Consider the following 27641-nt stretch of genomic DNA (forward strand, 5'->3'; position numbering starts at 1 on the left):
CCAGCCTCCCGCTCCCATGGGCTGGGCCGAGCCTGGCATGAGGAAGGGACCTAGCGTGTCTGCGCAGGACCGAGCTGCCTGGGCACTTCCGGGGTAGGCACGTAAGAAAGCCCCAATCCACGCAGGTCTGAGGTCTTTACAGAGGCAGGACACCGGAGAGGGCAGAGCGCGGGGCCTGACCTGGAGCACCCATGCCCGCCTCCCCCCCTCGTGCTGTGACTCAGAAGCCCTCCTGGAACAGTCCCCGCACCTTCCTGTCTCTGTGTCCTACGTGGTCTCTTTCCTGGCACCGGATCCTACTGCATCTCTGCTTAGGCCTGTTCACCTCTTCTCTCCTGGCAGACCTCTCCCCTGCCATGTGGGCTTGCCAGGGAGCCCAGGCCTCTAGGACGGTGGTCCATCCCTAGCCTGTAGCCCCCAGAGACAGAGGTGTCCAGGAAGATGCTGCTGGGTGCCATCGGGCACTGCTCGGTGCTCCAAAGCCACACTGGGTGCTAAAGTGACCAGTTCCTGAACGCACCGCCCAAATGCGGTGGCCAAGGGCCACACAGATGCTGCCACAAGACCCTCATACCTCACTCTGTCCATCTGCACAATGGGTCTGTCCCTGCCTGCCCCTGGGGACCAGAACAGCATTGGCTGGCTGACATTTTCCCAGGCGCAGCGGGCTGGACGGCCGCACAGGCGGCGAGGGCCGGGAAGCGCGACCGCCTCTGCAGCGGGAGGAGCCCAGCCGGGAAGGGGGGTCGGTGAGACCCGGGCCCACAATGGTCCCTTTCTCCCTCGTTTATTGAGACAGTTGAGTTTGGAATATTTAAACAGTTGTATATTCACAGATTGCAAGACGGAGACGATTACCTAGGGACGAGGTTCGCCAGCGATCAATGCATAATCAGATAACTGCCGCTCGCAGGCTTTGCAGGAAGATCAGCCCTCGCACTCTAATTCCTCGTGCTAATTAAGCAGCCTGTTAATTGCTCCCGGGCCTCTAATGCCCTTGTCATTATGCTGTAACAGCCCCTTGACAGCAATGGGCCCGGAGCACGGGGTCCACAAAAGAGCTGCACCCGTAATGAATCGCACAGTGCGGGGACCCAGGTCCCACTGGCCTTGCGCCTTTCCCGCGCTGCGCTCCGCTCCGAGGGGCCGGGCGAGCGGGGTCAGCGTCCCTGGAGCAGACCGTGCACATTGCAAACACCACACCTGCGTGCCCTACAGCAAGCAGCCCAGCTTGGAGGGAGCAGGACTTCCTTCCCTTAATGACACAGCCAAGGCTGGCGTGTGTGGGGGTGCGACTTACTTCTAAACTTGTGACTACTCCAGACCTGCCCTGGGAGGCACAGCCACACCAGCGTCACACCTGCTTCTAAGAGCTCCTCTCCGCATCTGCAGCTGCTCTGCCCTTGGGAGCTCTGGGCAGTAGCTGAGGGGCCCGGGGCAGGTTGCTGGGCCTCTTGGCTTCAGTTTCCTCCTGTGTGATGTGCTGGTCATACAGCTGCTCCCAGAGGGGCGCAGAGGAGACACACACGCCTGGGGACCACAGGGGGTGCCCATCCCAGGGTTGTCTTCTCTCCTGCCAGCTCGGGACCGCAGGCCCAGACCAGAAACGTCAGTGCAGTAGGGAGGAGGATGTGGGTAGATGCCTGCCAAGCGGGCTTCTCCAGAGACCCAGAGCAGCCAGGAGACGCGGGCCAAGGCCGGGGTCGTGCACTGGGGAGTGGCCTCTGTGACCATGGCCAAACCAGCGGTACCCGTGCAGGGTCCACCAGGGTCCCAGCCTCTTCCTGGGTCTTGCCCCAGGGTCTCTCCAGCTGGGTGGAGGATGGGGGCTGTGGACCGAGGATACCTATGGGCCTCTGGACACCTCACATCGGCTTCGAGGGTATGACACTCACCCCTTGCCAGGGTCCACCCAGCTCAGGGTGGGCAGGGATGTGGGCCTGGGTGTGTTGGACTCTAGCCTCCTCTGCCTTCCACTCCTGGGGCCTGGCAATACCACTGATGCCACCTAAGTGACCACGCCTGGAAGGCACAGTGGCCTCTGCACCGTCCACTGCTGGTTACTGGACAGTGGGTCACGTGTCAAGGTCACAAAGGCTGAGGGCCAGGCCAAAGGCAAGGCACAGAGGCACATAGACCTCCGGGGACCATTGTGCCTGGAGCCACGTCCAGCCTAGGTTGGCACATCCCCAGGACCCCCACGTACAGGAGTTCTTAGGGTCACTCTCCCAGCCTGGACACTGGAGCCAGCCTGTGAGCAGGAGGCAGGAAGTCCTAACAAGCTGACTGAGAAGGAGCAGGGACCAGGGTGCCAGGGGCACCAGGGTGAGTGGCCCAGAGCCCCTGTTCATTTGCTCGTGACAAAGATGCAGCCCCTTGTGCTGTCCCTGTACAGAGAGGCCCCACAGCTCTGCCCACAGAGCTGGGACTCAGTACTCCAGGAGTAAGCACCAGGCCAGGCCTCAGACTAGCCAGCACTCCAACCCCAGCCACCTGACAGGAAACAGAAGTAAAGTACTAAGTGTCACACCTTCCAGACTCATCTCCCAGATCTGGCTGCTCTGAAGCCTGGCTTCGGCCCTCCAGGGTGAGGACGTGGGCTGGGACGTCCTTCCCCTCGCCCAGCCACATCTGCCTCACCTGGGAGAGGCCGGGGAGTAGAGCTCCGCACTCTGCCTAAGAAAGGACCCTAAGAAGGGAAGCTCGTCTGGGATGCAGGGCGGCCCCAGGAAGGCTCTGCAGGCCGCAGGAGACCCCCATCCTAACCGTGCTTGGGAACAGTGTTTCCTCAGAGCCCCTGCCCTGCCCAGCAGAAGCCCAGAAACATACAACACCAGCCCTCTGCGGACGATGGGCCCCTAGGGTCATGGAGCCACCTTTTAGACACGTTCCGGGCAAACTGGCATAAGCACCCACAGGTCCTGGTCCACCTGTGAGGGCCACGGAGCACCCACGCCCCAGGACCAGCCTGTGGGAGGGCGGCACCATATTCCAGGTGGCAATTAAGGACAGGGAGCCCCCGTCTGTGGTCAGGGACGAGACCACGGTGCCGCACACAGTGAGCGTCTGCGCTCAGGCTCTCAGCCTTGGCAGCAGAGAGCTGTGCAGCCCCCACATAACCAGGCGCCGCCTCTCCTCCGGGACGTGACTAATGGGAAGGGTCCCCAGCCCCTGGCACCCCAATGCCCAGAGTGCAAGACCCCCAGTGCTCCCCGAGCCTTGGCTCCATGCGGGGTCTTCCTGCCTGCCGCCCCCCTTTCGGACGTACCCCCCTGGCCCTGCTCCCCGGTGCTGGTTTGAATTTCCAAGGCCAGGGCTGGTTTTCATTCCCGGCAGCCGCCTTCCTAGGGCCCTACAGGAAGATTCAACCTGTTCAAAGTAGAAATAAAATAAAATAAAATACAACAGCATCTCCCCACCCCTTATTAAATTAAAAATTCTAGCTAGTAAGGGAAATCCTAAATTTGATTTCCTCTCCTGGGCCGCGCCTCACGGGGGAGGAGGCTAAGGAAGGGCACCACCCTGGTATTTGTGGAGTCAGATGTGTACTTTTTCCGCTCATATAATGATCCTTTCTTTCCCTGCAGGCACTTGAGTTCTGTTTGTGCTGCCCCAACCCTAGCCTCTTCCACGAGGGACTGCTCAGAACTACGAAGCGGGCCTTGGGGCTGGGATGGCCACCTTCAAGTGGCCCACAGACCTCTTAGCAAAGCTTTCAAAAAAGACCTCGAGTCAGGCTGGTGATAACCTGAAAGGCGCCCGACAGGCAGGACACCCACCAAGCCATGCATTTCCATGACGCACCACCGTTCAGCGGTTTGAGGGATGCCCAGTTGCAGCAAACAGACAAAGGGGACTGCCTCACAGAGGGTCAGCCCGAGGTAGCCTGGGAGCCACGGGGAGTCGTTGGAAGGTGCCCTGTGGTTTGTGCCGGCACTGCGCAAAGAGGTCGGCAGGGGCGGGCGGCCCGGCAGGCGGAGGCTCCTGGCAGGCAGTCCCCACGGTGCCGCGCTCGGGGCTGTGTGCGGCTGGGTGGCGGTGGGGTGCGGCCTCACCAGCCTGACCTCCCCAGGCACTGTGCAGGAAAGGGGCTCGAGGTGCAGCACGGTTCCCCTAATAAGATCCATACTCTGCCGGGTGCGCATTTAATATAAAAGATCTGGCGATACCCACCGGCCGAGCCCGGCGCTCTGGTCCAACTGAAAGGCCTTTGTTCGAGGAGATTAGAGTAGGATTTGCTTTCATTTTTCATGATGTTTCACTCACTACATCACCGAGGTTACTGACGTGGCTGCAGCCCCTCCTCCCTGCCATGTCCCACGCAGACCACACATTCCAGGGGTCTCAGCACCCTCAGGACGGGGTGCTGGGTGCTGGCTGGAAGGGGCCTGCCTGAAACCAGGCAAGGCAGCGCACAGCCTGGTCAACCAAGGCCGCCACCCTCCAGGGCTGCAAGGCCCTGCAGCAGCTCCCTGTAGGCCCCTTCGCAGGCACAGCCCCACATCTGTTTCTATGCATTCGGAAGCCCGTTCATTTTTCACTGCCGCCCTTTGTCCCACACTTCTTGGTCCTGGCCAAGGCTGGGGCCTTGCAGGCTGCAGCATGGCTCTCTGTGTCCCCAGACACAGACTGTACCAGGCCGGGTCCGGGGAACCCATGCACGCTGTTCTCACAGGGCTGCACCCACGTCAGGCTGGTCTTTCCTGAACCTGCCTGAACACTGCAAGGCACTGCTTTAGATTTGTACCATCAAAGCTGCTTTTAAAAAAACAGCGTCCCCCTCTTGCCTCTCCCAGGCCATTTTCCTGGGCAGACGCTGGGCCTTGCTAGAGGATGGGCTCAAGGGGTCTCCCCCAGAGCAGGGGCATGGGCAGCTGCATCGTGCCCGGCTGGGTGACCCCACACAGTGAGGGCCCACATGGCCGTGCAGCTGCAGGCTCCTCTGAGGCCGCCGCCCTCAGCTCTCCAGCCTCCCTGCCTCCCGGCCCTGCTGCAAGAGCTGGGCACTAATTGCAGCATTTTCTGCACAACAGAGAGAACAGAGAAGAAAACACCCACTTATGTTGTCCCAACACAAGATTCTGACATGTTAACAAGTTTATTATATCCTGTTTCTAATCTAAACACAGAAGGAGTTCTCCGCAGAAGTGGGAAGCCGGCCTCTAACGGTTCTCCCGGGCCACCGCACCCTCCTCCCGGCCACCCAGCTCCGCCTGGCTGGGGTCACTCCAAGCCCACTGTCCAAGACCCCTCCCCACAACCCACTCTGCCTCAAAGGTGCTGGCAGGGTCTGAGGGCAGCCTCGCAGGCTACTCTCTCTGGTTTTAGCGGGTGGTGGTGATCCTTGGGGTCCCTAAAATTACATGACCTGCTGCACATCTGAAGCCATCCTTTTTGCATACGATCCCCCAGGTTCATGAAGAAGCCCCAGCCACCTGCTGCTCCCACGTGTTCCAGGCCCAGGCCCAGGCAGCGTGGTGCCCTTGCTTGTAGGATTTATTGGGCTTCTGGCTTTCTCCATGTGCCCCACACTGGGTGGCAATTAAAGGTCCAAGGGAGCAAGGCGGCAACTCTAACCCAGCTGAAACCCACCAGCCACATCCCCCACAACTTCTAGGGTCTAGGGACAGGTGGCTATCAGACCCAGGGTGAAGGGACACATGGTATTTGTGGGACACAATGTACAGGGCCAGTGCAGAGATCCTACGGATCCAATCCAACACTTAACTGCTTGGATTTCAAGCTTTGAAGTGATAAAGGGCCTGCGGCCAGCCCCTGCTGTCTCATCTTCCTGTCCCCCTCCCCACTGAAGCTCCAGGGCCACTTGTGGATCCAAGGGCCTTGTCTGGCAGACAGACCATTTCCACCTGCTCCCCAGCGAGGACTAGCTCCCTGGCCTCTCCTTGGGTCCCTTCTCCGTGGGAGGAAACTGCCAGCTTCCCTTGTTCAGTGGGGCCCAGTTGCTGGGCTGGAGAGGGAGCTCCCCTTCCCTTTACCCACTCTGGGTGCAGCAGGGGCTCTGGGGGCTGCAGGGTTCTGAGGGGCCGCCCACCAGCCTTCTCCTCTCCCCGCATCCCACAGATGGGTCGTGTCAGCTGTGAGTTCGACAGATCCAGCATGACAAGGGCAGGCCTTTCCCAGCTTCTGCTGCTGCTTCCAGGCACTTAACCGCCGCTGGCATCCAGAGAAAGGCTCCATCATAAAACCTCACCGTGCAAAACCCTGGCTCCCCAGCTCCACCCCCACGTTCTCCTGCCCCAGCTTGGGCATCCCAGTGGCCTGAGAACTGGCATTCAGGACCCTCTCTACATGCCACCCAGCCCAGGGACCCTCAGACCAAGGCAAGGGTGGGGGAAAACTCTGCCCCCCCACCGCCCCATGAGAAACACCCCAGCTCCTGCAAGCCCATGGCTGAGTTGGGAGCCACGGAGGCTGTGCTGAGAACACTCAGCCCCTCCCTCTCCAGCCGGACCACAAGAGCTCCCATCCTTTCAGGGAAATGACTTTCCACGCTGGGGTCTGGAGAGCAGTAATTAACCGGACCCCAGGGGGACAGCTACGGGTGGGTCACCCGCCTGGCTGCACAAAGAGCCACCACCGTGCGGGGCCGGGCCACACCATTCCACGCACAGCCCTCCAGGTGGGTGACACTTTCCTCTCAGCACCTGGTGAGGAGGCCCTGCAGCCGAGAAGGGTTGCGGGGCGGCCTGGCAGGCAGGGGGCATCTACCCAGACCAGGGTCGATAGATGTCCAACCGCAGCCAGAGCCAGAGAGCTCACGCACAAAGGGCCTGAGCCGGAAGGCGGCCCAAGGAGCAAGGGAAGCAGCTGAGGGCTGCGGAGGGCTTCAGGACGGCGAGCACTCACAGACCACCCCAACAGCAGGACGTGCTCCCTCCCCACCTACCTGGACCCCAAGGACCCCTCCCTGCTGGGCCCTGTGCATCACCCCCACAGCCAGGCTCTCTTCTTGAAGAAGTTCCGTAAAAAGTGGTGGGGGCTCTTCTGTCCTTCCTGCGAGGCTGATTCCAGCTGTCTGCCACACACTGCGAACCAGCCGCATGCTTGCATACATGGGGCACATGCACATGTGTGCACATGTGCCCCACCCCATACAGCCTGGGCACGTGGGCCTGGGTCTAACGCCACACAGAGGTCAGGCTGACCAGGTCCCCTCTGCCTCCTGTCAGTCTGAGCAGCCAGCCTGCTCTTCACTGAGCTGCCCAGGCCTGTGCAGGGCAGACACTGTCGTGCCGGGGAGCTCCTTCTCCCCTAACATCAGCCCCTGGGACAGCATGGCCCGAGCAAGTGTCCAGGCATCCAGAGAGCCCTGCGGGCTGCCACTCCCCCTCAGGACCACCAAGCACTCCAGTTTTTTGGGGGGACAATGCTTGGCTTCTCCTCTAACCCTGAGCAGGCCCCAGGGTGCCAGTGTCCATGTGCATGCATGCATGTGTGTGCTCTCACACACACCTTTCCAGTTGGAGCTGGGAGACACTGAGGGTCTCTCTTCTAACTGGGACACCTGGGCCAGGGATGAGCTTCTTTTTTTTTTTTTCTTTTTGAGATAGGGTCTTGCTATGCAGTTCAGGCTGGCATTGAACTCAATTGGTAGCCCAGGCTGGCCTCAAACTCGCAATCCTCCTGCCTCAGCCTCCCAAGGGCTGTGATTACAGGGATGCGCCACCACGTCTGGCAGGGATGCACTTAATACTTGCATCTCTGGCCCTGCTCCAGACCTCAGACCCAGGGTTGGGTGGTGGCTCAGCCAAACTGTCCAGTTAGAGGTAAACCTGTCCCTGGGCTGAGGGCACTGAACTTTATGGGGAGTACTGGACCCCAAGCCTGGCACTTCACACTGGGGCACAGGCTGTTTTCTGGCCTGGGCCACGCAGGGAACCATGCAGAAGAAAGTTGGGGCACAGAGGTGACCCACATGGGGTCGGGCTGGTGGCCAGGGTGCGATGTGTTCGCACATCGCATCAGAGTGTTCTGCCCACTGTGCTCCAGTCCCCCTAGAACTGGGTCTCCGCAGCTTTCCCAGGTTGGGGAGCTTTAAAACAGGAAGGAGGCTGCTTCCCCCTATGACCTGCCGGCCGCTGCCTTCCAGCCACCGCTGTGTGGACCCTTGAGCCCCTGGTTTCAATTGGCCCCATTCCTGCACGGTCTAATCCGATTTCCTCCTCCTAAAGAGGGCTGCGGCCATGACCACCGGAATGCTGCGCTGACGCGCCTGGCCCCTGCTTGCCATATTTGTATTTAAAGTGCCCTTGAACCTGGGCCAGCCTGGGGCAGCTCTCAGAGCCTGGTGTGGAGACCAAAAGCCAGGAATGAATTATTCCAGAGGATGTTAGCTAGTAAAGCCGTAGCTAAAAACCTTAGAGCAGAGAAGCATGAAGGAGGGCGGTCTGCCCCACAGAAGAGATGGTGCCCCCGCAGGACCTGCATCCATCCTAACCCTCCACATGGATGCTGTGGGGAGCTGCGCCCACATGCCACCCCCATTCCCTTCAGGGGCAGGTGTTTGTTGGAGGTCCACTGTAGGTCCCGCATTTCAAACTAACTTCCCACATTCTTAGGGTGGATTTAGCTCTGAGACTGCTGGTCTACCCCGGGGGCTGAGGGCCACGGAGATGGGAGCTTGGGCCTGGGCTTCGACCGAGCCCAGCAGGCGCATGCTGAGCCAGAGAGAACACTGGTCACCAGGCCTAGGTGTGAGCTCAGAGGTGAGGCCCGCTGAGGTCCATAGCCTGAGGCCAAGACCCCAGCCAGGGCAGAAGTCAGGGGGACAATACATCAGCAAGGGTGTGGTAAGGAGTGCCCTCTGACCTCTGCCCTCACCCTGGTCCTGCCTTGTGGCCAGGGAGACCCTGTCCATCCCCTAGCCAGAGCCTGGGCACAGGGTGGAGGTAGATGGGCCACATGGCATGAGCTGTAGACTCCATGGGGCAGGAGAGATTGTCTACACTCCAATGGAGCATGACAGGCCAGGGATAAAGTCCCCAAGGGAGGTGGCCAGGGAGAGGATTCGAGTCCCTCCCAGGCCACCCTGCGCCGGGTTGTTGCCCTGGCTTTCAGCTTTGTACACAGCAGTGCTCAGACCACAGCGAAGGACAGACACTCATGGAGGACACAGATAGAGGCAGGCTGGTGTCCACCCAAGAGATCTGTTTCCACGCAGGGGGCCCTGGTGCTGGGATGGCCGGCCATCATGTCAACTTTGTTCCCTCCACCTGCCCGTGCCTGTAGAAGGACTGAGCTACCCCCAGCCACTGCCCCAGATGGCCACCAGACCACACGCCCCATTGCCAGTGGGCACCTTGGCAAGTGCAGCCTGACACTCGCAACTCCCAGGAGGACTTTCCCAGCCTCTCTCCGGTGAGGCCTGGCTACACATCAGCCCGAATTTAGCACCTGCCACCATACCCAGCTGCCCAAGCCGCAGGCCACATGGCAGCTCCAGGTGCCCGGCACAGGGCAAGAGGTTGTAACACTTGCCTGGAGATGCCAGGACCCTGCAGCTCACCCCGAGGAGGTGGGAGCCAGGGGAGGAGGTGGGCAGACAGGCAGAGCAGGTGTGGACAGCCTGGAGCTTGGCTTCAGCGACCCCAGCATGAGTACCTGCAGCCACGCGGGAGGTGCGTGGTGAGCGGGACGGGCCAGAGCTGGGCTCTGCAGCCTGGCATGGCCCTGGGTCAGTGCACTCCTTGCCCCCATCGCTGGGGTCTCCGAACCCTGGCAGCCCCCGCCCTGCATGCTTCATTAGCTTACAGGAAAGGCCAACGCGACTGTGGCGGTGCGCGCAGGCCATCGCCACCCTCCCCTTTGTCCACACGCGCGTTCTCCTCTGCCGGGGCGGCGCTGCCTGATGGAATATTGATCCTCACAGTGCAAAGTCCGGCGTGCCGTTAGTCCAATCCGCTCCGGGCCCGGCACAATCCCATCATTTGTCATCTTCCCTGTCCTGCTGGGTTTGCTCAGGCCCTGGGGTGTTTGCTTTCCCTGCCACTTTCCAAGCCCCCACACCCCTGCCTGACGGGCATTAATGGGGCCACCACGTTCTCACAGCCCCTCCACCCCAAGTACGGGGCCAGCTGGGGGAGGGGCCTGCCGGACACCATCCCAGGCCAGCACCCCCAACCCAGCCCACTAAGTCCAGTTACCAGGGGAGCTGGAGGGGAGCACCTAGCTCCAGGCCCCCAGCCAGGGCCAGTCTGGATCCCCGAGGTACGGCCTGGTGTGGAGGGAAGGCACCTCCCCTCCTGCCCACTCCACACCCCAGTCCTGCATCTCTGCAAGAACCCTGCTCCCTGCCTTCCCTCTGGGACTTTGCTAGTCCCCCTGCTCCATGGTTGGCCTGGGGCCCTCCGGGCACCAGGCTTCTGGTTGGGGCCCAGCGGACCGTACCTTCCTGCAGTGTGAGCGTGTGCGCATGTGTGGGTGCAGCACAGCATCCCAAACCAAGGTCTACATGCAAATGCACATTAAAACGTGGCAGTGTTGCTCCCGAGACTCCTCTGTGTGCTACCAGTGGGTTAAGAACACTTTAACACGATACTGGTAAGCAAAGGGGAGACAGCTATAGTGTTTGGCCCTTTGCACACTGTTTTTTAAAAGGAAAATATTCTCAAGGAAAAATAGTGCTCAAGGAGTGGGGACATCAGAGGCCTCCCCGCCTTAGCTCTGTCTGGAGACCTCTGTGGCTGTCAGCACTAGGGATGTGCTGCCGGCCCTGGTGGGTGAGCCAGGGACACAGCTTGACTGCCCGTGGCACACTGAGCGACTTCCCTGCTTGGAATCCCAGCAATGAGCTGTTAATAACAGCAAAGACGAGGGCCCTGCTGCATACTCAGCCCCCTCCCTGGCGGCCTCTGCCCCGCCCCCAGGCCTCTGCCCTCCCCCTCCTCCCTGCCTGCTTCCATGCCTTCCTCCCCAGGCACAAGACCGAGCCCCTCGTACAGCTCTAGGTTCTGGCGTACGTGGGGTGGAGGCACAGCATGTCCACACACCCCGTGGCATTCCCTTCACTATAGCACTGACCAGGGCTGGCACACTGGACCTTAAAGAGGTCCCAACCCATGGCATGTATGCTGGAGCCTTTGCACGTGTGACTCAGCTGGTTCCCACGGCCTGGCCCACCATGAAGGTCCCTCTCCTGACCCCACTGCACACGAGGGCAACAGGAGCCAGGACCTAGGAGGGTCTGTGTGCAGCCCACCTGCACCTCCCTGAGTGATTCCCATTAGGGAAGCTGCAGGTCTCAGATGAAATGGTCAACAAAAGTGTGGCTCCCTCTTTAGCTAACTGAAGCCCGGGCCAGAAAGCACATGCCTTGCTGCAAGGGCCCCAGGAAGTACCGGCTGCAAGAACCTGGCATGTGGGGGGAGAGGCTAGTGGTCCTCAGGAGCGGGCCCCTCACATGCACGGTCCAGGAGAAAGTCCCTCTCAGCTACAGACTGCCAAAGCTGCCAGTGGCAAAAACAAACCCAGGGCCGGGCCTATAAAAAGGGTTGGTGGGTCTGTACCTTGGGAGCACGCCGCATGTGTTTACGAGCAAGCTGCCACCCACGCCTCTGTCTACACACAGGACAGGAGGGGGGCGCCGGGTGCCGCTGTATGGGAGGGAAGCTCTCACATGACAAAATCACATTTGTGACCAGAAAAGCAAAGAGCAGGGGCCAGGAGGCCGGTCCCCGGATGCGGGGCGGGGGGCATCAGCACCACACAGGTTTTTAACATTTCTTACAAACGGGAACTTGGAGACAAAGAAGGTGTTTGATTCTGTTCCTCTGCCCTTTGTCACCAGGGAAGAGACAACCACCCGCCCCTGCCTGCCTGCTATGTAATCCCTTTCCACGATGCTCCTGCTGCAACCTCCTCAGCCAAGGCGGCTTTCCTTTTCCCTGCTAAAATCCACCCCCAAAATAAAGGGGAAAAGGAACTTCTGGAGTTGGTGAACACGGATGGGGCAGGAGTTGATCCGAGTCCTTTCTACTTACTTCCCACCTAGATAAGATCTTAATCGCAGCCCCCAAATTATCTGCGCTGACATTTATCAACACCCGTCACCCTGCTGCCTGCGCCGGGGCCATCAGCCTTCCTTCCTGCCCTCCCTCTCAGTGGAAGTTAATTTCGAGGACGTGATTTATCTGGCTGGGAGCAGCTCCGAGGCGGCCCACCTTTTCAAAGGGCGGGCTGGGAGTGAATTATAGCGGCGCTGTCCAGTGATTGGGTTCCATGGCGAAGAATAGGCAGCCCTATGTCGCCTGATGGGATGCTGGGCCTTTTCCGCGTGCGGAGAGAAAAGATTAGGCCTCTGACGGCGGGGCTGACAGGCCAGCTCAGGCACAGACAAAAGCCCGCACCTGAAAGCGCCGAGCCCCTGCCCGAGGGTGCTGCATGCCCTGATCCCTCCGCCGCCACCCATGCCCTCTGCCCCGCCCCCGCCCCCTCCCTGCCCTTCCCCCGTCCCCCTCATCTCCCCCTCTTTCTCATCTCCTCCTTCCCTTCCTCTTCTCTCTCTCCTCCCCACAGCATCCCCACAAGAATCCCGCCTCCGTGTGGACTCCTGCCCTCAGCAATCCCTTGGTCCGAGGAGGTAGACACTTGTCCCATGCCCTCTCCTGCGCGGGGACACAGAGGCCTGTATGGATCCTCCCCCGCCACGAGGGCAGCAGAGGACAAAGCTTTCCCTCCTTCTGCCCTTCCCAGAGAACGCAGCAGGGCAGGACACAGGGTCTGGGAGGCCATCAAGGTGCCAGGGATGGGGCATGGAGTGGGCTGCCAGGCCGTGGGCCCGGACCTGCAAATCCAGCCACACGGGACCTCAGCCTCCAAGTCCCTCAGCACGCGTACAGACTCCCCGTCCTCCACAGCCCGCCCAGCTGGTCCGGCACTGCCTGCCCTCCCGCCACCTTGCCCAGACCTGGCCAGTCTCTGGTGTCCTGCTGTCCTTCCCAAGCCTCGATGGAGCCAACAATGTGGCAGCTGTGCCCATCCCACGACTGGCCCACGTCCCATCTGCAGGCCGTGTCCCAGGGGCCTTCTGCCCATCTCTGGTGCCCTGTGTCTGGGGACCTGCCTATCTAAAGCCACCAGAATCCTATACTTAGACACACTGGCCACGAAAGAATGTTACCCCAAGCCGATCTCAACACTCCTCAGAAACCAACCAGCCATCAGAGTTAACTGCGTGGGTTTTTGAGGAAAGACACACACCTGACCCATCTTTCATCACTAAAATAGTCTCACGTCAATGTTGGGGGCACAGACATGGCGGGTGGAACCTGGGAGGCAGAGGTGGCTAGGGATACACAGACCTCCCCCCAAAAGATAGGGGTGTGTCCTGGAGGCCCACTCTTGCCCCCTCCACCCATGCCCCGGAGACCGGGCCCCACTGGGACCTCACTTCAGGCACAGCCAGGGCAACTGGGGACCTGAGGACAGGGGAGCTGTCCTCACAGTCCAGCACCAGGGACCCCGGAGCCTCCAGAGGACGACCTGCTTCACCCACCCCCCATCCCTATGGATCCCAGGTACACAGAGTCCCCGGGGCCCTGGCCTGATCAATGCAGGAGCAGGCGCTCTGACCTCTGCAGCCCACAGCCCTGGGCCCACCAGCTCCCAGCTGTAAGCTGAGCGCGGAGGGGAGTAAATAAAATGCTTCAGGGGTGGCTCCTTGCAATGTCACCATGCAAATCACAACTGCTCCCAGCCAACAGCAAGGAGGCAGAAGAGCTGGGACCCGCCCTAGCTCCAGGACTGCAGGTCCCTCTTTGCTCAGACACACAGACAGGCGGGAATTCAGGAATTGCCCCCTCTGCTCCCGATGTCACCCCCGCTCCCCTCTGACCACCATTTCTTGCCCAAACATGAAGCTGTTCCCTGACGGCAGCTCAATTAATTCTTGGCCGCAGCCTCTGGTCTAATGGTTTGTGATGCTTCAGCAGAGCCCCCTGGGAGCGCTAAGTATTAGACAATTATTAAAAGACAGTTGACTTCTGGGGGCTCTGTGGAGAGGAATCATTTAGCATCTGTTTAGGGAAGTCACAGCCGCAAGCAGGGGCTATATGCCTGTGCTGGTCTCCCAAGAGGGTGCCGCCTTCAGCTGGCAGTAAAATAATGACAATAATAGAAATAAATATAGTTAGAATCCACAGTATTCATCCAGTCACATAAAGTGAAAAGGGTGATGTGATCAGCACACTTAGCTCCAAGGCAAGAAACCCTGCACCCTCAAAGACAAGGCAGAACCCTGGATACCTGAGGGTACCACATAGCACACATCCACAAGGAGCGATCAAAACTGTGGAGAATGCTCACATTTAAAATAAAAATCACACTAAGAATCATCTTGCCAGGAATGATGCCATAAGTGTGTTTTAAGGAAGGGAAATTATTTCAAGGGGCGGGGAGTGGGAACTATCGGCAATGTGTCCTTTACCATAATAATTTTTTTTAATTTAAACATTCCCCGTATTTGCTGATCACCTTCCCATCAAATGTTTGCGGTAATTTCTGCCAAGTAAAAACATAACAGTGTCCACTCAGCTACCTTATTCATCAGCTCTGGGACTGTGCTACTTCTGGTTCTTCTTCTAAGTCAAAATGACCGTGAAAGGGAAACATTTTCAATGAATTTCAGAAATATTTTGAATGAATGGAAGCAGCCATGACAGCAGAACTGAAGACATTCACGCAAGATAACTTCAGAGCTGCTTCAGAAAGGAGCAGGAATAATGGGATTCGTGTGTTCAAAGCCAGGGGGATATCTGGAGAGGGATTCATGTTAATTTCTTTTACTGTAATAAATTTTAAAAATTTAAACACTGTGTTTTGTGATTAATGTTTAAAAATTTCCAACATTCTTTCAGGCAGATCTGTTTTGGAACACAAAGAGGTCTCTCCCTCAGGCTGTGAGATCGAAGCAGAGAGCTGGTTCTGCACAGTGTTCCAGGCCACAGGGCTACAAGGGCTTCTCAGTAGCCTTGACCCTAGCAGCTGCCTCGAAGTGCCACGGCCTCTGGATCAGTGAGTACAAGTGAGGCTGTGTGTATTGCTCAGCCTCCGGTGCACGGTCTTGCAATCTCTCTGTACCCTGATCTCCTCTACTTGCCCTCCTGGGGCAAATGTTAGTACTTAGCATGCAGACAGCCATCAACATGCCTGATTTCGGTGTGTGGTATCATTCCAATGTTTGTGTGCAGTGCTGCAACACTAGCCAGGCCTGGACCAATTGATTGGTGGGAAGACACAGGGCATCCAGAGATGGACGTTCACTGGTATGCAGCTTTGACCATGACAGAGGTGACACTGCAGGTTACTTGGTGACATTTCAGATAAAAAAAAAACAACATTTCTTCTTGATAGATCAGACTGGGATGGTGGCTACCTGTACAGCTCATGAGATAAAATTAGATCCCTGCCTCAGACCAAACACACAAATTCATAGATATATCCCTGCCTCACACCAAATGCATAAAGTTAGACCTGTAACTTACTCCAAATGCACAGACTCACTGTAGAAGGATTATAAGATTTATTCATGAAAAGCAAACACTCCGAACTTCCAGAAGGAAGTCGACACAAGTGAACCACAAGTTCAAGCCTAGCCTGGGCAATTTAGTGAGATCCTGTCACAAAAATAAAAAATAAAAAGGGCTGGGGATCTGGGGATGTAGCTCAGTGTGAAAACCTTGGCTTCAGTACCAATAAGAAAGAAAGAAAGAGAAAGAAAGGAAGGAAGAGAGAAAAAAGAGAAAGAAAGACAGAAAAGGAAAGGAAAGGAAGGAATTAGAGGAGAATTTCATCTGGGGATGGGGTAGGAGTCATTGTACGACACAAAAGCACTTATCGAAGAAGTTATTGTACAACAAAAATTAAGACTGATAGTGCCTGGCTATGTGCACTCCCTCCTCCTCCCATTGGATTTCAAACTTGATGTGCTGTGGGAGTGTCTCTCAGGCTATAAAATCAGGACAGTAGAGCCCCCAGTGCACACATTTATCTGGAACAAGGATTATGTGTGGCCAGTCCCATCACAGAGCAAGGCTCCCTGCCACCAGCAACCTATGGCCGCTGCCTAAAATTCCAGTCCCCTTGTCAGGCAGGAGCCACACTGTCCTCTGCTTAGGGCCTCCCAGCCAGGCCCAGCTCCAGGCTGGACATGTAGTGGCCACCCAAGGGGGAGCTTGGCAGACAGCAGGTTGAGCAAGGGCAAGGCCTGGGCTGAGTGAGCCAAGACCTGGGCCCAGGGGCAGGCGCCCTGGGGAGGTGGCAAGGCTGGGCCAGCAGAATTCTCAGGGATCATGTGTCTCCCTGACAAGGGGAGGTGGTTCCAAGGTGTTAGTCCAGCAGGGAGGACAATAGGGGATGAGAATTCACCCTGGGACGCCTTCCATAATTACAGTGATCCTTACAGGACTCACCACAAACACGGCCACCGGGAAATGGGCTGAGACCAGGGAAGTTAACCAGCAGGTGTGTTAGAAGAGGCTGCTGTTAGGGAGATCTGTGAGCTCCCTGTCGAGCATTAAATGATATATACTTAAGGGATTGCTCTATTTACATTAGAATTAGCTGTGCAGACTGACACCAAGGAACTGCTGGCTTCCAAATCCTGAGCCCGGTAATCCCTCCCTAAGTCTCACACACTAAGCCACCTGGGCGCAGAATCACGAGTCCAGGTTCCTCAGGGCTCAGCCCTCCCCATGGAAGGACCACCGACCCCGCAGCCTGGATGCAGGCAAAGCTGTCTGCATCCCACCCAACTGGTCCCCAGCACCAGCAGGACAGGGACACAGGCAGGGCTGGGGCTGGGCAGAAGCAGCGGTGCTCTTGGGCACACAGCACCAACTCGCGGCCACCTCTTCACGGCCTGGGAAATGGCAGCCTCGGGCTGCGTGTGCTTCCTCAAAGTCAGAGCAGCAGACACGCCGGTGCTCACACGGCACCTACGACCCCACTCTGACGTGGTGTGAGCAAGCAGGGCTCTGTGGCCCCAGGAACAAGCTGTCATGGGTCACACCTGTCCACCCAGGCAGTGCCCATCTGGGCTAGGTCCACCGGCCCCACCCATGATGCCCATCTGTGCTAGTCCAGCAACTGGCAGCGCTGCCTCCAAGGTGCCCACAGGGGCCCCACAGGTTCTTCCCGTGTCAACTGGAGCAATGACATTGGCCCAGGCATTTGGAGGAGAAACCCACTGCCCCCCTTCTCTCTACTGACACGGCTCCCTCAGCCCTCTGGCCAGCTCCGCTCCCAAACCTGGGCTTCCTACCCTCACTGCCCCCCATGGGCCCTGCCCTAGGCCGGTCCCTCGGCCACAGGCCCTCCCTGCCTTCACTCAGGCACCTCCCGCTCTCACCTCTGTGCAGGACCCTGGCGCTTCAGCAGCCAGCCTGGGCTCGCGTCCTCCCTGGCCTGCACTGCTTCCATGGTGCCCATCACACCCTCCAGGCCGGCCCTTGCCCCATCTCCCTCTCTTGCCCCATGGACAGCCAGTGTCCCAGTCCTTCGGGCCCGGAAAGCCTCCCTGCCTGCGATGGCCCGTGTCACCCCACAGATCCAGTTTCACCGTCCTCCAGCTCAGGGCCCCAGATGTTCTCTGCGCAAACCCCACCTGGCACGTGCGCAGTTGAGGCCTGGTTACTGTCCGTGGGGCTGCTGTCTGTCAGGGTTGTGCTCCAGGCTCCAGCCATGCTGAGCCAGGAGCAGGGCTGGCACCCTTTGGTGGGCAAACGAGTCAGGGACGAGGGGTCTACTCAGCCCCTTCCTGGTCCTGGGTCCTGCACCCAGGCGTCCATCCGGGAGGCTGGGCAGACCTTCTGTGTCCTATCCCACGCCTACTCTGCCAGTGAGGTGCACAGGCAGACCCAGAGGCGAGCGGAGGATGTGCTACTCTGCATCACCCAGAGGGCCATCTCCCAGTGCGCTGTCCCACCCGAGGAAGAGGAAGAAGAGGCTGTCAACAGAAGTAGCCTCCTCTGGCCCGCTTCTCAGGGAGGGACCCGAGCCAGGCTCTGGAGCGGCTAATTAGCATGCTGTTTGTGGGCCAAGTTAGGAATGTAATTACTGCAGGAGGCAGAGCCTGCCCAAGGAATGCATTTTGAAGGTTACCATAGGAATCCGCTGGCCTATTCATCCCCGCAATACTAATCACAGTCATAAGGAAGGGATTGGGGACAGGCTGTAGGTTACATCTGATGAGATGCCCGCCAACAAAGCCCTCCGCACTTGCTCCTTAACCCTTTGGGGCCCAGAGCAGTGACCGCCAGAGAGGCCCAGAGCGTCTGGTCACGGCCAAGCCCCAGGTCCACAACTGCGCTTCCGGAGGCCCCGTCGAGTGGCCACTGGTGGGGGAGGACCCTGACCTCTGACCATGGTCCCCACAGAGGGAGGTAGAGATACTGTGCTCTGTGGACCAGGCGGGAGGTGAACAGCCAGGCCGGTGCTCAGGGATGAGGCTTGGCGGGACTCAGGCCAACACGATGACACAGAGAGTGAACAGGCCCGGCAGGGCCTTGACCTCAAGCTCAGGGAGGCTAGCGGGCAGGACAGTACCTTCTCCAGGTCAGACTCCCGGGAGGCCAGAGGGAGGGGAGCGGAGGTTCCACACCGCAGGGAGACTCAGCGTCCGCTGAACACGGGGCCATGGCCAGGCAGCGCTGGCTCCCTGGGATGCCCAGCCTCTCCTCCACCCCCAGCACCCTGGTCCACCCCCCTGACACCTTTCATCCTCTCCCCCACCCGCAAGGACGCCGCCCTCTCCCTGGCCTGGGCATGCGTCTTGGAACTGTGTTCTATGAGCATTTATTGAGCACCTACTGATACCAGATGCTGCTAGGAGCTGGGAGAAGAAGGAGACCAGCCCTGCCCTTCGGGGGTCACGGTCTTTGGATGGGGATGGCCACAGTCCGAGCCAGCTAGGGACAGGGGACATGAGGGGGCTGGGGACGTGCCAGGGCGCAAGAACGGGAAGTCTGCCTGGAACAGGAGGTGGGTACAGCCCAGAACAAGAGGCAGGGACCCATGAGTCAGAGGAGCGGCCCAGGGGCCAGCAGGACCAACTCGGTCCCCATCCCTGTGAGGCCTGCAGCTCAGCCCGTCTCACCCGGCCACACTTGCTGCTCTCTGCCAGGCTGGACTGAGGCTTCCTGGGGGCTGCTCGGGCCCCCACACTGTCTCTGCACCTGTCTACCCCGGGCGTCCATCAGCTGAGGCACACCTGCAGCTCCCACACATGCCCTGTGCATGGAGGATGGTCGCTTCCAGCCCCTTCCACCACCTTCCAGTGAGGACAGGAGCCGTTGCTGCCTCCGCACCACCGTCCTCCCTTCTGGGGGCCCCTCCTGGTCCCCACAATGCCGCTTGTTAGCTGGAGAGGGAGAGCCGTGCACTCAGGTCCTGAGCACACCGTTCTGCAGCCCTCAGGGGACTGGCTCCGTGGGAATCTGCCATTCAGTGGTGCCCGAGGCACTGTGTTATCAGCACGCCTTTCCCCTGCCCGAGGAGCAGAGACTCAGGGAGGGAGGCAATTTGTTTGTGAATTTTGCCCTTTGTTATGGAAAGCTGTTGGGTTTTAAAAAATTGTAAAGGTTTGAACCGTTAACTCCCAGGGTAGTCCCGCCCAGCGGATGGGGAAGTTTGTGGATGTGTTTATTTCTTTAAAAAAAAAATACAGAATTGATGTTAAGTAGCCGTATGCAAATTTCCTGGGGCCTGTTGATTTTATTCTCTTGAAATCTTATTGAAAAGGATCAACCCCACAAAAATGGGAAAAATTGTGCACTCCAGCGCAGCCCTGATTTCCATGGCTGCTTCCCAGGCTTGAGGCCTCGCTTTTTGAAGCCCATTGGGCCTTTCAGAAAAGAGTATCAGTGCCAGCCGTGGTGTTCTTGCCCCTCCTGCCCCGTGCATCTGCCTCAGGGGACCCCAAGAGGGCCCAGCGACTTTTAGGACTGTGCCGATGCCTGTCCACATGGGGTGTTTCCACCCCAGGACCTGGGGGTCCTTGGGAGCTATTTAAATCCCTTTTGGGCGTGCATTAGATTCTCACAGACGTGGACACCGCGCAGTGAGGGTCACAGGTCAGCGCAGCATCCTGGTGAGGGACTTCCACGGCTGTGCTCCCTAACTCTCCTGCGGAGCCCTGACCCCCCGGCCCTCACAAGTCCACTGGGTATGAAATAAGGTCTCTAACCTAAGAGGAGGTGTACATTAAAATGGGGCCATCACGATGGGCCACTCATCCTCCTGCCATCACCCAGCCATGGCCCCAAGTCAGGCCAAACAAGGAGAGGACACGGTGGAGCTGTCCTTGCCCAGACTGGGAGGCGCCGGAGCCCACGTTAACACCTCTGCTTGAACAGCCTGGTGTCTCCAGCCACCTACAGGAAGGGCCGGAGCAGGTGATATCCCAGACGCACACTTGGACCTTACCATGTGACCGTGACAGGGACTACTGCTGAGGTCCAAAAGCACAGGCCCCTGGGAGGGAGCTAGGTGTTCCCCACGTTCCTGAGTTCTGCGAGGTCCCAGGCGGGAACCCCGCCCTCGGCACATGGTCATTCCTGACAGCTCTCTCCCACAGCTGAGCACCGCGCAAGCCTCCTGGTAGAGCCCTCGATCTGAGCCACAGTCTGAGTGGGTTGAGCCCACTGATGACACAGCCCTCAGTGACTACAACAGGACATGAGCTCCATCAAGAGGAGAGAAAACCCCAGGAGCACTTTTCCAAATGCCCAAAGGTAAACCTCAAGGATTTTGAACCCATAGGTTTAGTATGGTGAGAAGGCGTCCAGGCTATGGCCCAGGATGGGGTTCTGAGGGCTCACAGCTGAATCACAATTCTGCCCAGCCAGAGGAGGCCTCCTGTGACACCTGGACTCTGAGCATCCGTCCGTCCATCTTGGCCACTGCTCGTGTACTGGCCCAGGCTGACCTGACCCTCTCCCGCCTCCCTGCTTGGCCCTGTGCAGTGGTGGCCAGGGTGGCCCAGAAGCCTCAAAACTACACTCCCAGTCCACCCTCTCTGAGCTTTGGGGTCTCCACTCCATCACAGGATGGTACGAGCGCTGGACAGGGCAATGCAAGACACTGCTGTGGCCGGGTCCTCCCCAGCTCTGCCTTCGTCTGTTGTAAACTAGGATTGGAAAAGAAACCTGTGGCTAGAAGTACTGAAAGCCACCGGAAATGGGAGGATGGGGTGGGCAAGGGGCAGAGCCCCGGGGAGGGCCGCACCCCCGCCAGCACCAGCAGCAGCGGTTCTGCCCAGCCCAGGCTTCCACCAGTGGGTGCAGCTGGCACGTGGGAGCAGGAAGCTGGCAGGGATGGGGAAATTTCCTCGCTTTGCTGCCACTGAGGCCACCGTGCACCGGAAGCTCTGACCACGCCTGCCACGTGGCAGCTCTCCTCCTCGTCGGCCTCCAGCTGCTGGGACGCTGCAGTCGTGCCTGTCCCTCGCCCTCTCCAGACCCCTCCCCTGGTGGCTTCTGGGGCAGAGACCTCCAAGGCTTCCCAGGCACCATCCACAGGGCAAGCAGAGGGATGGGGCTGGGGGAAGCCTGTCCTCTTTCGCCGGGGCCACTGCCATCTCCCCAGGGTGTCCCTTCCAAAAGTCGCAGCGCCCCCAGCCCATCCTGAAGGTGCGGGCCGTCCCAGGAGCTTGTGGTGTGGCCGCCCATTCAGCACAGATAAGCCCCTTTAGAAACGAGGGGGGATTTAATTCAGTGGCTGAGTGACAGCGCGAAGATTTATCCCCTGGCCAGACAATACAGCCCTGGGCCTTTAATCTCACCCAGACAATGTGCTGCCTCTGGCCCTCGGCTCGGGCTTTCCCACGATGGCTGCTGATTAGCCGAGGTGCGTTGGACGGAAGCCACTATCTCTCAAGGAAGAGTGTGAGTGCGTCTGCCGGGCCGCGGGAGGAGGGAGGAGGCTGAGCTCATCCCTCGGCCTCTGCTCACCAAACCACGGGCAAGGCTCCAGGCTCTGCCGCAGACCGCACAGTGTCCGGTTGAAGAGGGGACGCACCTGGGGGAGGCCACATCCCTGCCCTCCCATTGCACCCCCACACACACCTGCCTCGGGCTGATGTGCCCTCCTCAAGGCTGTGGGGCAGAGTGCCACCCATGTGACACAGTGACCAGGTCACCTCGAAGCGAGCTCCTCCCCTCCTGGCCACCCAGCCTTGGTCTTCGCCTCCTAGAGGGACATCAACACAGTCACTGTGACCACAGGTCACCTCTCCCCTCAGCAACACCTTGGTCCCCTCCCCCCCAGACTCAGGATGGCCCCGGTGGCACTCGGACACACAGAGCCTAGGTGTTTACACCTCCCCAGACCCCACAGGGACCCCACAGGGACCATGACAGCACACACAGATGGGCACAGACACGTCTCTCTCGGCTGAAGCAAGTTGATGGGGGCACCTCCCCCTAAGCACAGCGGGAGGATGAGGCTCCAGGTGCCAGGGACCCCCATGGGAACCAGGAACACCTTGCAGGAAGAACTGGTCAGAGAGAGGCTCAGATTCCATGCACAGCACCACTACTCCAAGCCCAAGGGGTACCCTAGGGTGCCTAGGCCAGCGGTCTACCCACCAAAAAAGGGTGGTGGAGGGGCTACAGGGGCATTCATGACCTCAACAAAGGGTCGAAATGATCAGTATCCTGGGAAGCAGGTCAGAATCGGAGCAGACACCATTCCTTACACCAGTTTTGGTGTGAGCTTGGGGACACTCATCACTGCCACCTCAGTGGTCCCTCAGTCCTCAACAGGAGCCCTGGCCACCTGATGTTCTTGGACCCAGGGCTGCAGCCTGCACGGCCAACAGGACCCCAGGTCTCTGCAGCCAGGCTCCTCCACGGGACGCTTCTCCCGTCCTCGCACATGGCCCCTGCACAGCTGGGTGGTGGGGCCTCTCTAGACTGCCCAGGTTGCCCGGGGGACAGGGCCCTGCGGTACGCCCCTCAGGCCCAGCACCTACCTCTGCCCCAGCTGGTATCACACAAAGTCAGAGCCACTCACACCCAAACCAAGCCACAGCCAAGGGGGCAGGGTAGCCTGGTGGGGGACCAGCTAGTGGGACAGCAGGGAATGTGACACTGGTGACAGAGCTGTGTGCCCGGCAGTTGGGCAGCTCCTGCTCGTGTTCCTTGCGTTCCTTGTGTTCCTTTTGGAGGGAACTCAAGGCTGGGACTGTTTGCATCCATGTCAGGAGCAGGCTTCTTGGCTGCCACACCCAACCTGAAGACCAGCGTCGGCTCTGGTCCCCGCCCTGGGGAACACCGAGGCTGAGCTGGAGTCCCTTCTGTCCTTCCATCCTGTGTGACCACGCCGAATGTTTAGTCTAAGTTAAAATCTAAAACCACGAAGCAGGCACAGGTAGCTGTTCTGCCCAGTAAGTGTCAACTTTAAGGCAAAGCAGAATTTCTCCTCTTTCAATGATTGTTTTCGAACTAAAGAAATAAGTCAAGAAAAATAAACGGTACTACTGATGACGGCCTGGTCAGGACCCCGAAGGCGGTGTGTCAGGCACTGCTCCCCAGCTGCCCAGCCACGACCTGCCTAGCCTAGGGCTGACTCGGCGTCATTCTCCCAAAGTCCTCCTGCCCCTCCAGGCCAGGCGCAGGCTCCCCTGGCTCTCTGCACACCATCGTAGCCCATCTCCCTTCCAGGGGCAGCCGGAATCGCTCAGTCATGGTTTGGGCTCCTGCCTGGTACACAGCGAGGACCCCCGGCTGAAGGGTGGACTTCTGGTCCACCTGGTGAAGGGAGGCAATGGGCCATGTGGCAGCAGGGGTGAGGGTCACAATCCCTGGGTGCAGCCCTCCACCCACAAAGCCAGCCAGGCCCACAGAGCTGCCCTTGGCAAGCAGGAACCAAGCCGGACACCCAGGAGGCCATGCCCCAAACTTTGTCATGAAGATGCCCAAATCCCAGGGGACTGAGTAGGCCCACTGCTCCTTCCCCAGAGAGTAGCAGGGTATGGGGCCAAGTCACGCAGGTGCTGGTGCCACAAGACAATGCTGGTCACCCCCGGAAGCCACAGAGCAGCACCGGGCAGCCACAGGCTCCACGCTCCCCACAGTGGGCAGAGCTCAGGGGATCGGCACTCCAGGCCTGCCAGCCCCGGAAGTTCTCACACAGCCACTGTGACATGCTGCCTGGGTGAGCAGTCCTCCATCGGCCTGATCTTGTCTCCACCCCGGGTTTCCTGCTGCTCTGCTGGGGGAGATAAGGAAGGAGAGGGGTCCCCATTTGGGGCTGGAGGGGTTTTCTTCTTTAAAACAATCTCTCTGCCCCTCTTCTGTGTGGCTGACCCCAAGACACAGGAGGGAGGGGCCCTGGGTTCCTCACGAACTCATCAGCCCATCTCTACACCCAGGTGCAAACTCAGGGCTCCAGCAGGCCCAAGGCAGGGGTCATCTCTCTATGATTCATGCAAGACAGTTCAGCACACCCCAGAACATCCAGTGGGAAGAGACAGCAAGACACGCAACACTGGCCACAGCAGCCAGGTGACAACCACTGATGCCCGTGACCCTCTGCCCCTCTGGTTACCCTCAGACAGTCCTTCAGCCCCTGATGTTAGGTTCCCAGTGCCAAGTGGAGGCAGTAGGGGCCAGGGGTGGGCCTGCCCCAGCATCAGCCCCAGCTTTGCTGAGCCACTTTCTGATGTCAAGGACCTCCTCATGGATCTCGGGTCCGCTGAGCAGCCCTGGAGGGCCACTTTCCCCTGCAATCTATGGGGGTCCTGAGTGCTCTGGGGACTCGCTCAGGGTCCCACACAGGAGGCAGTGGAGGCAGGCCTGTGTCCACCTGATGTAGGGGCCTCCACACTGACAGCTGAGTGACCCCAGCCTAGGACCTCCCCTGAAGCTAGTGGAGGGAACACACGGCCACCTTGCCATGGGCGGGGCAGAACGAGCTCAGAGCGAAGCCCCTTGCTCCTGGGAGGAGAAGCCCCTGAGTCTGAGGTCAGACTCAGAAGTGTGTTATCCCTTGGAAAATCAGGCATACTTTCCCAAGGCACGACTCAGGTATGCGCTCCTTGTGGGCAGCCACTTCCTCTCCTGGGTTGGCCTTGGCGTCCGCTGCCGCCAGTGGCTGGATAGGCAGGGGCCTGCACCATCCATCCCCAGTGAAGTGGAGGTGGCCTTGCCAGCTCTGCCCGATGAGGCCTGCCATGGCCCCTGCTCCTGGGGCCCCCACCTCCCCGACAGCATGGGTCTTAGGGAGGTGCCCAGGCAGAGGTGGGGTGCTGCCAACAAGGGGGCTCCTAATCAGGCACATCAGGCCTTTCTGGGAGTCCCCGGGGGCCATGAGAGTGACCCTGCCAGAAAGGTACAGCCCCAAGTGCGCAGCAGCAGAGTGGCCAGTTCCATCTCACAGCGACAGAGGAAACCCACAGGTGGAGGTGAGCATGCAGAGTGGGGAGCGGGAGGGTCTTTCCCCCAGCTGGGCCCTGGCAGGCGCAAGCTGTGCCTCCTCCAGCAGAGGGGGCCAGAGCCAATCAGGGCAGAGTCACACCCAGGCTTGGAGAGCCCCTTCCAGGACGGGGAGGCCCCAGTCAACCACCAGTGAGCACCCTCTGCCACGGGGTGCAGGGCCATGTGCTGCCTGACACTTCACGATGCAGACCGGGAAGGAGTAGATCCCTCCATGTCTCTCCCGAGTCTTCCCTGAGGATCCTGTGCCACCCTGTGACCCAGCGGCTTCTGCTACCCTTGGCCTTGCTCTACACCAGCCCTCGCCTCTGGGTCTCAACCAGGAGCTCAGCACAGGGTGCTTCCAGTACCCCTGACAAGGTGGCCTCAGAGGAGGTCCTGTGGGGACCGCCCCAGCACCCTCCAAGACCTGAGCCGGTGGGGCAGGAATTCCCAGGCTGGGGCCAGGTCCTTTCAGCTGTGAAGGCAGGAACTGGCTCTGCACAAACCTCTGGCAGCATGTGCCTCGGGGACACACAGCCGGGCCCTGCCTCGTCACTATTGAGGAAGGCGGGCTCACCAGTAACCTGGGCACTGCCCAGTGGACACAGAGAGACAGGACATGAGCCTGCGTTCACACGCCAAGGACAGACCTGATGACCCCAGCCACATAGCTGCCTCTCAGCCCTGCCATAACCTTCCCTCAACCTTGGCAACCCCAGCAAGGATTCTCTGAATTGCTGGATCACGTGGGAAACCGGGCAGGGGCTCTGACCAGTCCCATCCTAGAGTCCCCAAGGAACAGGCACACCCGAAGCACACACCCACGGGCACCCCACACATACACCGCACGCACACCCAGCCACAGCAGAAGGAAGAGCCTGGGGGTGTAGCGGCCCCTGAAGCAAGCCAGTGTTGGGGACCACCTCCGTGAAGCAATCACAGCAGCCACAAGCTGCTCGGCCCTGCGCTGGTGGAGGCCACGCAGCCATGGGACGAGGAGCCCGGAGTGCAACTGCACGGCCTCCAGACAGGGAAACTGAGGCAGATGTGGACCCCCCCCAACCCCATCCTGTGGCCCACTCACCGTTGCCTGCTTTGGAGGCTTCCAAAGGCCAGCAGCCCTGGGCGGGAGCCACAGGCAGGGAGTGACCGGGCCTCGAGGATTTCTAGGAGGCGGCAGAGGACAGGCTGAGGCCAAGGAACCTGGGGCAGAGAGCCCTGTGGCCGGGGCGGAGGCTAGGCAGGGACTGGCAAAAGAGGAAGAGGCCAGCAAGAGGGGAAGCTCGGCCTGGGTCCCCCATCCTCCCTGCGGGTGTGGGTTCTGAAAACAGGGCCTCGGGTCTGCATATGAGCTTGCCTGGACCCCGACCTCGTTCCCTCTGGGGCTCCCCATGCGCCCAGGGACAGCACGAGGCAAAGGTGGGCTCTGAGACCGCAGGGTGGGCAGTGAGGAAGGAGCGGAGTCCAGGCAGGAGAGGACAGGCGGGGAGGAGGTGGCACCGAGGGGACCTCTGGACAGGGACAGTTGTGGCAACCCTAGGAGATACAGCCGGGGGGAGGCTGTGGGAAGCCACTTTCCTTCCCTTTGGGGCCTGCTGGGGGGTCCACTCCACACCCTCAGTGGATGCAGCCAGGCCCCCTGCCAGCCCAGTGGACAGGCGGTCCCCAGAGCCCCACAGGATGGGGGATATCCTAGGCCACAGGTCACTGGGCCATCATGATGGTGGGGAGAGGACAGGGCAGGGTGCAGAGAGCCCTCCGCCTGCTCCGGGCCCCTCCCAGACCCCGGGCCTCGCCCAAGTCCACAGCAAACTGTAGCCGAATAGGGTAGGGGGGGATTGGCAGGTCCCTGAGTGACAAATCCATCCCTACCCCTTGCGCCTGCCCCAAACTGGCCTACACAGCCCCTGCCCCCTCTCCTCCTGCCTCCTGGTTCAGCCCAGCCCCAGCTTTGTCCAAAGTCCCCTTGCTGAGCAGGACCCTAAGGCTCGGCAGTGGGCAGGGCCATGGTGGCCACCGCACCCTGCTGTCGTCCCCAGAGCCTGGAAGCCAGCGGCCCCCACTTGCTGCATCTCCCACTATCTCAGCCCCCCTCACCCAGGAGGACAGGCCAGCTCCACTCTCTGACATGAGCTTGACTTGCTCAGGGTTCTCTACTGTAGGAGTGAGTGGGACATGACCACCCCTGCATTTGCAGAGGAGATACTG

The sequence above is a fragment of the Chinchilla lanigera genome, unplaced genomic scaffold, assembly GCF_000276665.1.
Source record: "Chinchilla lanigera isolate Chin_1 unplaced genomic scaffold, ChiLan1.0 scaffold00085, whole genome shotgun sequence".
Lineage (NCBI taxonomy): Eukaryota > Metazoa > Chordata > Mammalia > Rodentia > Chinchillidae > Chinchilla > Chinchilla lanigera.